The following is a 14703-nucleotide window of genomic DNA, read 5'->3' on the forward strand; positions in this document are numbered from 1 at the left end:
CTCTGACCTTTAACCTCTAACTTCTAACCTTTAACCTCTGACCTTTAACCTCTAACTTCTAACCTTTAACCTCTGACCTTTAACCTCTAACTTCTAACCTTTAACCTCTGACCTTTAACCTCTAACTTCTAACCATTAACCTCTGACCTTTAACCTCTAACTTCTAACCTTTAACTTCTAACTTCTAACCATTAACCTCTGACCTTTAACCTCTAACTTCTAACCTTTAACCTCTAACTTCTACCCTTTAACCTCTGACCTTTAACCTCAAACTTCTAACCTTTAACCTCTGACCTTTAACCTCTAACGTCTAACCTTTAACCTCTGACCTTTAACCTCTAACTTCTAACCTTTAACCTCTAACTTCTAACCTTTAACCTCTAACTTCTAACCTTTAACCTCTGACCTTTAACCTCTAACTTCTAACCTTTAACCTCTGACCTTTAACCTCTAACTTCTAACCTTTAACCTCTGACCTTTAACCTCTAACTTCTAACCTTTAACCTCTGACCTTTAACCTCTAACTTCTAACCATTAACCTCTGACCTTTAACCTCTAACTTCTAACCTTTAACCTCTAACTTCTAACCTTTAACCTCTGACCTTTAACCTCTAACTTCTAACCTTTAACCTCTGACCTTTAACCTCTAACTTCTAACCTTTAACCTCTGACCTTTAACCTCTAACTTCTAACCATTAACCTCTGACCTTTAACCTCTAACTTCTAACCTTTAACTTCTAACCATTAACCTCTGACCTTTAACCTCTAACTTCTAACCTTTAACCTCTAACTTCTAACCTTTAACCTCTGACCTTTAACCTCTAACTTCTAACCTTTAACTGCTGACCTTTAACCTCTAACCTTTAACTTTAAGCAACTGGTCAAGCAGGCAACTGGGAAGAAACAGATGCACTACAGGAAACGCGTCTTAGACATTGTCAGCACATTCCAGTCAAGAATAATATGATTAAAGAAAGCAGTTCTCAAATGAATACAATGTTTATATTTTATCTACATGGACTGCAAAATACAACAAGATCACAACAAATCAATGCATATATGTCTAATACTTAATAAAAACAAAACCCATAATAATTTCTCTTACAATTCACAATAGGATAGTCCGCTCGACTGTCCCATTGAGGACTTGGCTCAGTTGTAGGGGGTGTTTCTATGCGGACTGAAATCATGTTCATGCTGCACTTTGGTCAAACTATTAGAATAATATATCCCCATTCCCACCAAAGGAAGCGCTGCACTAGTATTTAGTAGAGAGGGGACGTTTGAAACGGAAACACCAAAGCCTGTTTCCTTCAAATGAGACGGACTTGGTCGAAATGCTGTATCGAAGGTGAAATCTCTGCCGCCGTGAGCGATGACGTGTGACTCTTCGTACCCCCACAGTGTTCCAATGATGAATTCTGTACTTCTCACTGCAGGACACTTCCTCCTCTCTGGTTCTTGTCCATGGACAAAAAGGGTCGGAATAGCATCGACCTTCAGTTGGACTTAGCCTGTCTTTGTTCTTATAAATTGCTCTCCCTCAAAATGTGCGGTTTGGGTGCGAGTGGGTCAATTGTTTAATTTCATGCTCATTTTACATTTTCATTGGAATCATGTACATGTGACTGTAAGATATATTATACATTTATTTAAATGTATGAATGTATAAACTTAATGAACCATACATTGGAATGAATCCCTTTCTCAGACTGATTGGTGCATGCAATGCAGCACAGCCTACCATGTAAGACAGTCCACCTATGAAAGAGTGTTAGTATGTAAAGTTACATGTGAAGTTATGGAGACTGAGTTACTTACTAAAGAAAACTTGTCTGGCTCTTTGAAAACAGAATCTAAAACATACTTGCTAAACCAGATTGGGTTTATTTTTTTATAACATTAGTTACCTTCAAAGCAGAACAGATGCCTACCTATTTCTGTTTGACTTTACAACCGTGATAATGAATTAATCCGGTATTATTGTCCCAGCATATAAAAAATATAAATGTTTGACATTGTTTGTGCATTAAAATTAGTTCAAATTTACACAGGTATTAATGTGTTAACATCTATATGCAAGAACATTTTATTTGCTTTCATTTGGTACAACTTTCAATGCTATAGCCTCAACCTCTGGGAAGCTACAATGAAAACAAGGACATAATATCCCAGATTTTGCATTGTTTTTGAAAATGGTCAACAATAAAACTACATGGCTCTTGAGGCAGGCATAGCCAAGGTCCAAGATCAAAATAACTGGTATATTTATTTAAGTTAGACCTTGGAGAATGGGAAAAATATCAGTTTGCATATGTTTGATGAAAAAGGTCAAATTTGAAGAGGTCTAATGTCACATGTTGTGGTTTTCACAGGGGTACGCACGAGAGGGGGGTAAAGTGAGCAGCCGCGGGAAGCAGCAGCAGAGACTGAGCTAACATCTGTAGCATCATAGCGGTGATTTAGCGGATGTTAGCGAGTTCTTTGCGGTGTTTCTGTCCAGATACCTCCTGTAAATAATATTTTGTAATCATAAATAATTTGATTAGTACAGATTTGATCGTTTTTAGGGTATGTTTTCTGTGTTTTTGTTCGAATTTCTTCTTTTTTCTTCATCCTTCCATGTTTCTTGCTAACTTTCATCTTTTTGCCATAGTTCCTGTTTTCATACAGACCTGATCCTTAGTAATCACAGTGACATTTTGTAAATATTTTGTAAATAATGGAGATAATCTGAGGAGATCTGAAAGAGAGGAAAGTCCTGGTGAGATTTCTGGAGGATGGACAGGAGAAGTCAGCTGCTGCATCTCAACCACATAATACAGTTTGTAAACACTGAATATTCCCAGGTTCATCACAGCAACGTGTCTTCATTTTCTAGTTCATGTTTTTATTGGCTTTGTCTGAAATGTCTTCATCTTTACTTGATAAGTTTTCCCTATTCTGTGTATTCATGAAGGCCTTCATTTTTCTCTAGAAGTCTTTTCTAATGTCACGGTATGTTCAAATTTTTTAGATATTACTCTGATGAACGTCCATTCAGTAATGGTGACAAAAGGCTGAAGGAGCAGAGGTGATGATGCTGCTGGTGATGAGGTCACCACATCATCATCAGAACTGGAAAACTGAGGCAGACCATGACACTGCCAACCCTCACCCACCCAGATTTAGCCCTAAACGTACCACTGGTACCCGGGAAGCTCCGAGATGTCTGAACCAGCTGGAGATGCTCTCCTCCAGGATCGATCAGAAGCTTCACGAACGCAGAGTGGAGAGGAGCCGAACCTCTAACAGCCTTCGCACTACATCAAGGCCTGTGTCACAATGTAATCCCCTGGCACAATCTCCTGTATTTCCAGCTCCAGTAGGGGACCCTGTGGTTCCCATGCAGATTGGACGGACCCGCCTGACACCACAAGAGAGGGCACGACGTTCAAAGGAGGGATTGTGCTTCTATTGCGGAGAGAGCGGGCACCTGGTTCACCGGTGTCCATTAAAAGACCGGACTCAGTAGGAGAGAGGAGGTTCCTACTGAGTCAGAAGTTGGTGAAATCCTCTTTAGTCTCATTACAGGCACAACTCCTCATAAATGGTCTTCCTAAGCAGGTTATGGCATGTATCGATTCTGGGGCTGATACGGAATTCATTGATGCGGGCTTGGCAAGATCTCTTAACATTCCATTACTACCCACCTCTAAGAAGCAGAAAGTATTTGCACTTGATGGTCATGTGTTGCACCAGATCACGGAAGAGACTGCGCCTCTCAAGTTCATTGTTGGAGGAAATCACCAGGAGATGGTATCCTTCCTTGTCATCCATTCCCCTGAGCTACCCATTATTCTTGGTGCTTCTTGGCTGCTTCACCACAATCCGCACATTGATTGGAGGACAAGTGAGGTCCTGAGCTGGTCATCCTCTTGTTATTCCACGTCTTCTAACGGCTAATTCACCCTCCGCTGAACCAGTTTGTCAGGAGACCTACCCAGATCTTTCTAAGGTTCCTCCTGAGTATCACGATCTCAAGCAGGTACTCAACAAGCACTTGGCAACTTCTCTTCCTCCACATCGTCCCTATGACTGCTCCATTGATCTTTTACCCGGTACCTTCCCTCCCAAGGGCCGTTTATACTCCTTGTCAGGACCTGAGACTCATGCCATGAAGGAGTACATTGAAGGGGCACTTAAGACTGGAATAATACGCCCCTCTTCATCTCCTGCTGCTGCAGGGGTTTTTTTTGTAGGAAAGAAGGATGGAACTCTAAGACCATGCATTGATTACAGAGGACTAAATGACATAACTATAAAGAACCGTTATCCTCTTCCCCTTATGAACACTGCTTTTGATCTCATTCAAGGTGCCACCATCTTCACCAAGCTGGATCTCAGAAATGCCTATCACCTCATCCGCGTCAAAGAGGGAGATGAGTGGAAGACTGCATTCAATACACCCACAGGGCACTACGAGTACCTTGTCATGCCTTTTGGCCTAACTAATGCTCCTGCAGTTTTTCAGTCCCTAATTAATGATGATCTCAGAGATATGGTTGGACTATATGTTTTTGTTTATCTTGATGACATTTTGATTTTTTCCAAGGGCCTCCCCACGCACCAGAGCCATGTCCGCACTGTCCTTCTCCGTCTTTTACAGAATAACCTTTTTGTAAAAGCAGAGAAGTGTGAGTTCCACCGAAGTTCTATATCGTTTCTGGGCTATGTCATCTCGCCCAACAGAATGTCCATGGATCTCAGCAAAGTTTCAGCGGTGAAGGAATGGCCGGTTCCCCAGTCTCGTAAGCAACTTCAGAGATTCCTAGGCTTTGCCAATTTCTATCGCAGGTTCATAAGAAATTACAGTTCCATCGCCTCACCTTTGCATGCTCTTACTTCATCTAAGAACAGGTTTATTTGGAACACAGCGGCGGACCGTGCCTTCTCTCGCTTAAAGGACTTGTTCACCTCGGCACCTGTCCTCCATGCACCGGATTCTGATCGGCAGTTTATTGTTGAAGTGGATGCCTCTGACTCAGGAGTGGGTGCTATTCTAAGTCAAAGGTTTTCTGATGGCAAGACTCATCCATGTGCCTTCTTTTCAAGAGGTCTCTCCACAACCGAGAGGAATTATGATGTGGGAGATCGCGAGCTCCTGGCCGTTAAACTGGCTCTCGAGGAGTCGAGGCACTGGCTGGAGGGGGCTAAGCACCCATTCATTGTGTGGACGGATCATAAGAACCTTGAGTACCTACAATCTGCTAAGAGACTCAATCCCAGACAGGCTAGATGGTCCCTGTTCTTCAGCAGATTCAACTTCTCCCTATCCTACAGACCAGGAACTAAGAACACCAAGCCGGATTCTCTCTCAAGGCTTCACGAGGTTCCGGAGGAGGGACAGTCCGATGGTCAGAATGACTACATCCTTCCCCATTCTGGGGGTCGTCAGACTCAGTTTGGAGAGAAAGATAAGGGAGGCCCAACAACAACACCAGATTCCTGAGAACTGTCCCCAGGGTTGCCTCTTTGTTCCAGTGCACCTTGTCCCAGAGGTACTGTCATGTTGTCACAGTTCTCGTTTATTTTGTCACCCAGGTGTGACCAAGACTCTGTCAGTAGTACAGAGTCGCTTCTGGTGGGAGACCTTGGTCCAGGATGTCAAGGAATTCATCGCTGCTTGCCGTGTCTGTTCCCAAGCTAAGTCTTCTCATCGACCGCCAGCTGGTTTTCTGCGGCCGCTCCCAATTCCACGTCGTCCTTGGTCTCATTTGTCAATGGATTTCATCACAGGTCTGCCCAACTCCAAGAATCATTCAGTACTACTTACCATAGTTGACCGTTTCTCCAAAATGACTCATTTGGTTCCTCTTGCCAAGTTGCCGTCCTCTAAGGAATTAGGGGAGATCCTTGCCAGGGAGGTATTTCGTTTACATGGACTTCCGGATGACATCGTCTCTGACAGAGGTCCCCAATTTGTTTCTCGATTTTGGAAGGAGTTTTGCAACCTTCTTGGGATCCAAGTGAGTCTCTCCTCTGGGTATCATCCACAGACAGATGGACAGACGGAGCGGGTCAACCAGGAGGTGAAGACTAAGCTACGTATGTTGTGTGAACGGGATCCCTCAATGTGGTCGCAGAACATTCCTTGGGTGGAATATTCCCTTAACTCGCTCCCCTCCAGCTCCACAGGGCTCTCTCCGTTCTACACTGTTTATGGATACCAGCCGCCACTCTTTGATCTACAGGAGATTGCCATCACAGTCCCCTCGGCTCACTCAGCAGCACTGAGATGTCAGCGTGTATGGCGGAGGGCTCATTGTGCCCTGTTGAAGACGTCTGCAGTGTATTCTCGGGCTGCTAATCGTCGGCGGATTGCTGCACCGGAGTATCAAGTGGGGCAGGAGGTGTGGTTGTCAACCAAGGACCTTCCCCTTTGGGTTGAGAATCGCAAGTTGGCCCCTCGCTTCATTGGCCCTTTCCCTATAACCAGGGTGGTTAACCCCATGGCTGTACGTCTTCGACTGCCTAGGACCCTGCGGGTTTGCCCCACTTTCCATGTCTCCCGTATCAAACCTGTGTTCTCTTCCCAGTTTGCACCCCCCTCCGGGCCCCCTCCTCCCGCCCGGTTCATTGATGGGGGGCCTGCCTACACTGTTCGTTGTCTACTCCGCTCCCGGCGGCGGGGCCGTGGGTTGCAGTACCTGGTTGACTGGGAGGGTTATGGGCCGGAGGAGCGCTCTTGGGTTCCTGCTCGTTTTGTTTTGGATGGGTCCCTTGTTCGGGATTTTCATCTCCGCCATCCTGACATGCCTGGTGGTCCGTCTGGTGCCGGACCTTGAGGGGGGGGTACTGTCATGTTTTTGCCACCCTGATCTCCTGGCGCTCATCATTGATTACTCGATCCACCTGCTGGCTTCCTAATTGCCTCTGCTACCTCATTCAGTTCACCTGGTTTCCTTTTCTCTCACTGCCTACTTAAGCTCCCTCCAATCCCTCCTTTTCTGCCAGATAATAATCAGACCTATGTCTAGTTTTGTTCCAGCGTTCTACGGATTGTTCCTCAGTTGCCGACCCTCTGCTTCATGCCCCTGGATTACCCACCTTGCCTTGCCCTCGACGGATACCGCTACCTTTCGGATCTTCTGGTTACCGACCCTGCCTGTCTTTGGATCTCTGAGCCTTGTCTTTGCCTGGATGAGTATTTTGCCATCCTGTTTACCTCCCAGCTGTTGCCTGGTTTCTTCTGCAGACCACTCCCCTGGACTGATCTTCTGTTCATACTCCTTCACCAATAAACTGGTCATTTGTCCAGAACTCCCTGTGTGTGGCTGTATTAAGGATCCTCAGGGTAACTCATTACACAAACTCCACACAGAAAGGCCACTGACCAAACCCCTCCCCAGCCAAGGATTGAACCTTCTTGCTGTGAGGCCACAGTGCTAACCACCATGCCACCATGCAGCCCCGCCCCTCAGAAATCAGGAAAAACCGACACAACTGATGTTCTTATTTCTATCGATAAAAAGCTCAGTAGTTTCGATGCGCGCCTGAGCCTGGTGAAGATTCTCCACAAAGAGTTTCAGGCCTTGCGGGAATCACTGGAATTCAGCCAGAAGCAAGTGGAAACACTGGCCACAGAAAACGCGGTCCTCAGAGAGTCTGTTAAATCCCTCACCGAGGGATTGACCAGAGTCTCCGAGGAGAACAAGAAGATGAAGGAAGCGGTGCTGGATCTGCAAGCCAGAAGCATGAGGGACAACTTGCTGTTTGCAGGGATTCCAGAACAAGCAGATGAAGACCCCGAGAACACAGTTAAAAACTTCATCCAGACTCATCTAAAGCTCCCGGAAGAAACGGTGGGGAACATCGCCTTTCACCGAGTTCACCGTCTGGGCGGAAGGAAACCCGGAGCCGGCCGGCCACGGCCCATCGTAGCCAAGTTTGTTACAAACAACTACAAACAAAAGGAGCAGGTGAAGAGTCAGGGTCATGAACTTCAGGGCCTCCATTATGCAGTTAATGACCAGTTTCCAAGAGAGATCCTGGTTCGGCGGAGAGTCCTGTTCCCTATCAGGAGGAAATCCATCGCCAAAGGAGCTCGCGCTGTCATCGCCGTGGATAAATTATTTATCAATGGACAGTTGTACCGCGACCCAAACATCACTCCGTGGCTCTACTGACTTGTTGGTATGTTCCTTAATAATCTTAAATCTTAAATAAGTTATGCCATATTTGTAATACTGTGGTTTCAAAATAATTATCAGTATTTTCTCCACCCGTCTCTGCTACACCGTTCTCGTCACGGATGTTTCTTTTACATTATTTTCTTCATTTGGCACGGTCACTTTTTTCTCTTTTCACTTTTCTTTGTTTGAACCCTTTCACTTTTATCAGTAATGTCACCTACTTCTCTATTTATATGTTTCATGGCACACGCACAAGATTAAACATCGGACACAACGTTATGCATGATTCACACATACACTCACAGTTCAGTATGAGGAAAGCACACATAGAGACACTTAACGCGCAGATCCAGGTACCGCACACAGCTGACAGGCGCACAAGCAGCGGGTTACACACAGACACACGCTGTGGTAATATGCACATAACCTCCATCTCTGCTGGTTTATGGATACACTGAGGTTTGTCACTTGGAATGTGCGTGGAGCTGGTACAAGAGAGAAGAGGTTAAAAATTCTTAATCGGATGCGTGAAATGAAGGCAGACATCGTTCTCCTGCAGGAGACTCATTTATCTAATTCAACAATAAATCTTTCAACGTTTCCACATGTTTACTCAGCTTGCTATAATTCCAGACAAAGAGGAGTAGCCACTCTTATTAATAAAAGGTTAAAATTTGACATTGATCAAACAATCACAGATCCAGAAGGCAGATTTTTAATATTTACATTATCTATTCAAAATGTTAAGTTAACTATTGCAAATGTTTATGGCCCAAATGTTGATGACTCCTCCCTTTTTCACTCCCTCTTTACTTCGCTCTATGATCACTTAGATAACACAATCACTGTAGCAGGGGACTTAAATGTTATTCTAGACAAATACAGTTCATCAGGGAAGCATCGAGGTTGGAAATCAGCTGAAACGGTTAAACAGTACATGAAGGATTTTGGTCTTTGCGATGCATGGCGTTCTCATCACCCGACACTGAGAGAATACACTTTCTTCTCTTCAGTTCACCATACCTATTCTAGACTAGATTACTTCCTAATCAGCACTTCACTCATGAGTAACATATCAGAGATATAGATCCATCCCATAATCATCAGTGATCATGCACCTGTATCATTAACCCTTAGAAGTAAAAACTGTAAGCCAGCCACTAGAAACTGGAGATTTAATACATCATTACTTACAGATTCTGAGTTTATCAGTTACTTTAAAAGAGAATGGTCCTCATATCTAGAAAACAATAACAGACCAGAAACTTCAGCGTGTGTTCTGTGGGAAGCAGGAAAAGCAGTAATGAGAGGGAAAATAATATCCTTCTCTTCCCATAAGAAAAAGAAGGAAACTTTGAGAAAATCAGAATTAGAACTCTAGTTAAATCACTAGAGGAAGCTTACCATGTCTCCCCAGAAGAACACACACTGAATGGTATTAGAAAAGCCAAATTAGAACTTAATGAAATAATAGATAAAAGAACACAATTCATGGTGCAATGACTTCGATTGGACAATTTTGAACATGGTAACAAATCTGGAAAGTTCCTGGCTAACCAACTAAAGGCAAATAAGGAGAAAACAACAATTCCCTCTATAAAAGATTCAGAAGGAAATATCAGCCATGATCCTGACATGATGAACAATACTTTCAAAGAATTTTACAAAGCATTATATTCATCACAAATAAATCCAACAGATGAGAATATTAACCAATTTCTTAGCAGCATCAATCTTCCTAAAATAAATCAGGAAAATAAAATGGCTCTAGATTCATCTATTTCAGTTCATGAGCTCCATGAAGCTCTCCACCGTATGCCAAATAATAAAGCACCGGGTCCAGATGGTTATCCAGCTGAATTCTACAAAGAATTCTGGACCACACTGGCTCCAACCTTTTACAGCATGGTATTAGAAATAAAGGAAAAGCAAAAAATACCCTCCAATATGAACTTGGCGAATATTTCAGTCCTATTAAAACCAGGAAAGGACCCTACACTCCCATCCAGTTATCGTCCAATTTCATTAATAAACATAGATCTCAAAATAATCAGCAAAGCTCTAGCCAGAAGGATAGAGAAAATAACCCCTTCCATGATTCACGCTGATCAAACAGGCTTTATAAAAGGTAGACACTGACAACACATGGACATATTTTGGGGGGCGGGCCGTGCGGTGGGCGGGGCTGCTTTGGTGGTCCCGCTCCCAACATGATGTGGTTACTTCTTCCCAATTTTAATTGCAAACAACACACACTTCACAATCATTCATAAGCTGGGAGGGAGGGGGTCACAATGGGGTCCTGCCACGCCCCTATTTCCGGGGCTGTGCCGGAGGAGTTTGGGCGGGGGAGTGGTGCTGTTCAGGGGGCCTGGGTCTGGGCTGGCCTGGCGGGGGTGGGACTGCTGCTGGCCCTGGGTGGTGCTGGATCGGCTGCATGTGTGGAGTGGTGGGGGGGCGTTGACAGGGGTGGGGGGTAGTTGTGGGGCCCTGATCGGGGCCCTCCTATCCCCTGCTCCCCCGGGGGTATCTCACAGGGGACACGTTGGGAAAGAAAGGTGAGGGCGTGCATGAGCCAATGGATGAAGTGGTGAATGGATGTTAGGGTAGAGAGGGGTGGGGGTGTGGGGGGGGGATCAGGGTGAAAGAATTTAGGAAAGTGGATGGCCGCTGGGATAGGAGGAAGGGGGGGTGTATGCAGATGGGTGGGGGTGTGTATGTGGGGTTATGTTGGTGGTACGGGGAAGTGATGGGGTGGGTGTACAATGAGGAGTGTGAATGTGGATAGAGGGGTGTAGGGAGGTGTGTGTGTGTGTAGAGTGGGGTGTGTGTGTATGGAAGAATGGGTGATTATAGAGGGAGCAGGGATGTGTGTGTGAGGGGGTGTGTGTGTATAAAGAACGGGGGTAGGAGAGTGTGAGTTTGAGCGTGTGTCAGAGAATGGGTGGATAGGGTGTGTTTAAGAAGGAAGTGTGGATGTGTGGGGTTGTGGGTGCATGTGTGTGTGTGTGTGTGTGTGTGTGTGTGTGTGTGTGTGTGTGTGTGTGTGTGTGTGTTTGCGTGTGTGCGTGGGTGCGTTGAGGGTCTTGGTGCTCGGGGAGCGCTGCTGGTGCACTGGGGTGCGACCTGGCTGCCGCTCGGTGGCGGTCTGGGGATCCCGGCCCTCCGTCGGTGTGGGCTGGGCCCTCTGCCTGCGGGGGTGGGGGGCTGCTTCCGGGCTCTTGGGGTCCTGGGGCCCGCGCTCTGTCTGCCCTGGGGGGCCGGTGCCCGGAGGGGCCGGTCCTCGCTGGTCCGGGCCTGCTGGGGCCTGTTCCCCCTGACTGCGGGGGACTCTGGCTGGGACCCCCCTCTGCCGCCTCCTGGGTCGGTGCATGGCTGGCTCCGGGGTGGGGCGGTTGGGGTCTGCGCCTGGGGGCGGCTGCCGATGGCCCTGGTCTCGGGGGTCCTCCTGGCGTGCCTCTAGCCTTTGTGTGGGAGGGGTCACACTGGCATGATCTTCTCTGAACACGTTCCACTCTGCATGTTCTGCATGTGACACAGTCACCGAGTCGTCTGCAGGTTTATTCACTAACAGCAGCTAGTTTTCTCATTTCTGTTTGTTCCTCATTTATATTTAACTTTTTACATTCATAGTTTAGTTACTATGATCTAAAGTTGGCTTGTATGTGTATGTATATGTGTTAATACTGGCAAGTGCGTATATGTTTGTACGTATGTATGTGTGTGTGTGTGTGTGCATAGAGGTGTGTGTATATGTGTACATACGTATATATATGTGTATATATATATATATATATATATATATATATGTGTGTGTGTGTGTATACATGTGTGTGTATATGTATGTGTATGTATGCGTGTGTATGTATGTGTGTATATGTATATGTGTGTAGGTTGTTTTTTTTTTTCTTTTTGTTTTTGGGTTATTTTTTAGTTTTTTTTCCCTCTCCCTTTATCTCTTTCACTTTTCTTATGAGGTGTTTTTTCTCCTTTCTCTTTCTGTCTTTCGTCTGTCCTCTCTGGTCCAGCAGTACAAACTCTACAATTCAAACAACAATACAAAATAAATATAGAAATAAAATAAAAATTCAGAAAGTCAAGGGGATCATTATATCTATAAAGCTTCCCTTGGCAGAGAAAATTTGCTCAGCAGAACATCCAGACCATCATTCTGCTGCCTAAATGCTGGACAAGACAAAAAAAAAAAAAAAAGTCAAATTGGAGAAATGATCAAATCTGTGCCTGTAATACTGACAGCTGACCACCAGATGTCACCGATACACTCTATTTTATAAGGTTTTGAAGCTTTGACTCTTTTCAGTACAATCAAACAGAAGCTCAAAAGCTTCGCAAGGCTTCATCGACCCATCTCTGCTATTTAGCAGAAGAGAGGACCAGACCGGCGTGAAGAAGAAAACTGTTTCCTCCACCTGTCAGTTAAACATGGAGACCAAACTATGGCTGTTTTGGGTTTTTATTGTGTCTTATGCAAGTATCCTGCAGAAATCCACTGCAACAATGGACGCAGTATGAACACCAGACGAGGCAGAGGACCCTTAACGCCATCGCTATGGATTTACCCACAATGCAACGCTACGCCACATGCAGGAAGGGACTTGGTTTGTAGTCTGCTTGAAACGGGCCGAGACCTGCGTTTGTTGGTGGACCGAGTCCACTTCTTTGTTCTGAATCAGAATTGGTTTGGTGCGACGTCAACTAGACTTCTGTGAAATGGAACTGTCCACTTAGAAAGCAACACTGATTGACAATCAGTTCCACCTGCTGTTGTGTAAATGGAACAGACAACAGGTGGAAATTATAGGCAACTGGCAAGACACACCCAATAAAGGAGTGGTTCTGCAGGTGGAGACCACAGACCACTTCTCAGTTCTGATGCTTTCTGGATGATGTTTTGGTCTGAATGCTGGCGGTGCTTTCACTCTAGTGGTAGCATGAGACGGAGTCTACAACCCACACAAGTGGTTCAGGTAGTGCAGCTCATCCAGGATGGAACATCAATGCCAGCTGTGGCAAGAAGGTTTGCTGTGTCTGTCAGCGTCGTGTCCAGAGCATGGAGGTGCTACCAGGAGACAGGCCAGTACATCAGGAGACGTGGAGGAGGCCGTGGGGAGGGCAACAACCCAGCAGCAGGACCGCTACCTCCTTCTTTGTGCAAGGAGGAACAGGAGGAGCACTGCCAGAGCCCTGCAGAATGAGCTCCAGCAGGACACAAATGTGCATGTGTCTGCTCCAACAGTCAGAAACAGACTCCATGAGGGTGGTATGAAGACCCGACGTCCACAGGTGGGGGTTGTGCTTCCAGCCCAACACCCTGCAGGACGTTTGGCGTTTGCCAGAGAACACCAAGATTGGTAAATTCTCCACTGGCACCCTGTGCTCTTCACAGATGGAAGCAGGTTCACACTGAGCACATGTGGCAGACGTGACAGAGTCTGGAGACGCCGTGGAGAACGTTCTGCTGCCTGCAACATCCTCCAGCAGGACCGGTTTGGCAGTGGGTCAGTAATGGTGTGGGGGGGCATTTCTTTGGAGGGCCGCACAGCCCTCCATGTGCTCGCCAGAGGTAGCCTGACTGCCATTAGGTACCGAGATGAGATCCTCAGACCCCTTGTGGGACCATATGCTGGTGCGGTTGGCCCTGGGTTCCTCCTAATGCAAGACAATGCTAGACCTCATGTGGCTGGAGTGTGTCAGCAGTTCCTGCAACACCAAGGCATTGATGTTATGGACCGGCCCGCCCGTTCCCCAGACCTGGATCCAGCTGAGCACATCTGGGACATCATGTCTCGCTCCATCCACCAACACCAAGTTGCACCACAGACTGTCCAGGAGTTGGCGGATGCTTCAGTCCAGGTCTGGGAGGAGATCCCTCAGGAGAACATCCACCGCCTCATCAGGAGCATGCCCAGGTGTTGTAGGGAGGTCATACAGGCACGCGGAGGCCACACACACTACTGAGCCTCATGTTGACTTGTTTAAAGGACATTACATCAAAGCTGGATCAGCCTGTAGTGTGTTTTTCCACTTTCATTTGGAGTAGAACTCCAAACCCAGACCTCCATGGGTCGATACTGTTAAAAGTCCGTGCTCTGACAGAGACTGCATCACCCATAGTGCACCGGGGCTTCTTGTAGTCCCACTGTGTCGCCACATAAGTTTGTCTTATGACTCGGCAGCACACCTGTAGCATATTAAGTGGCTCGTGCCATCCGTGTTGCATCCTGTGTTAGTGTGGGTGTGAGAGTTCCGTGTGCGTTCTTTCTATGTAAGTACAACGTTTGAATGAAACGTGTGTTTATTTCAGCTATAACCTGATGTGATCATAAGCCTCATTTTAGTTTCTGCTACACCTCGCAGCTAAACTGCATGTGTGCATGTTAGTTGTCGGCTAAAATAATCAGTCACATTGAGTACAGCTCCAGTTATAACTTTAAACCTGTAAATGATCATTTCATTGGCAATCAGTCGGTTCTGTTATGTTTAATTGTTTAGAGCAGGGGTGTCCAAA

The sequence above is a fragment of the Telmatherina bonti genome (genome assembly GCF_933228915.1).
Source record: "Telmatherina bonti genome assembly, chromosome: 15".
NCBI classification, from domain to species: Eukaryota; Metazoa; Chordata; class Actinopteri; order Atheriniformes; family Telmatherinidae; genus Telmatherina; species Telmatherina bonti.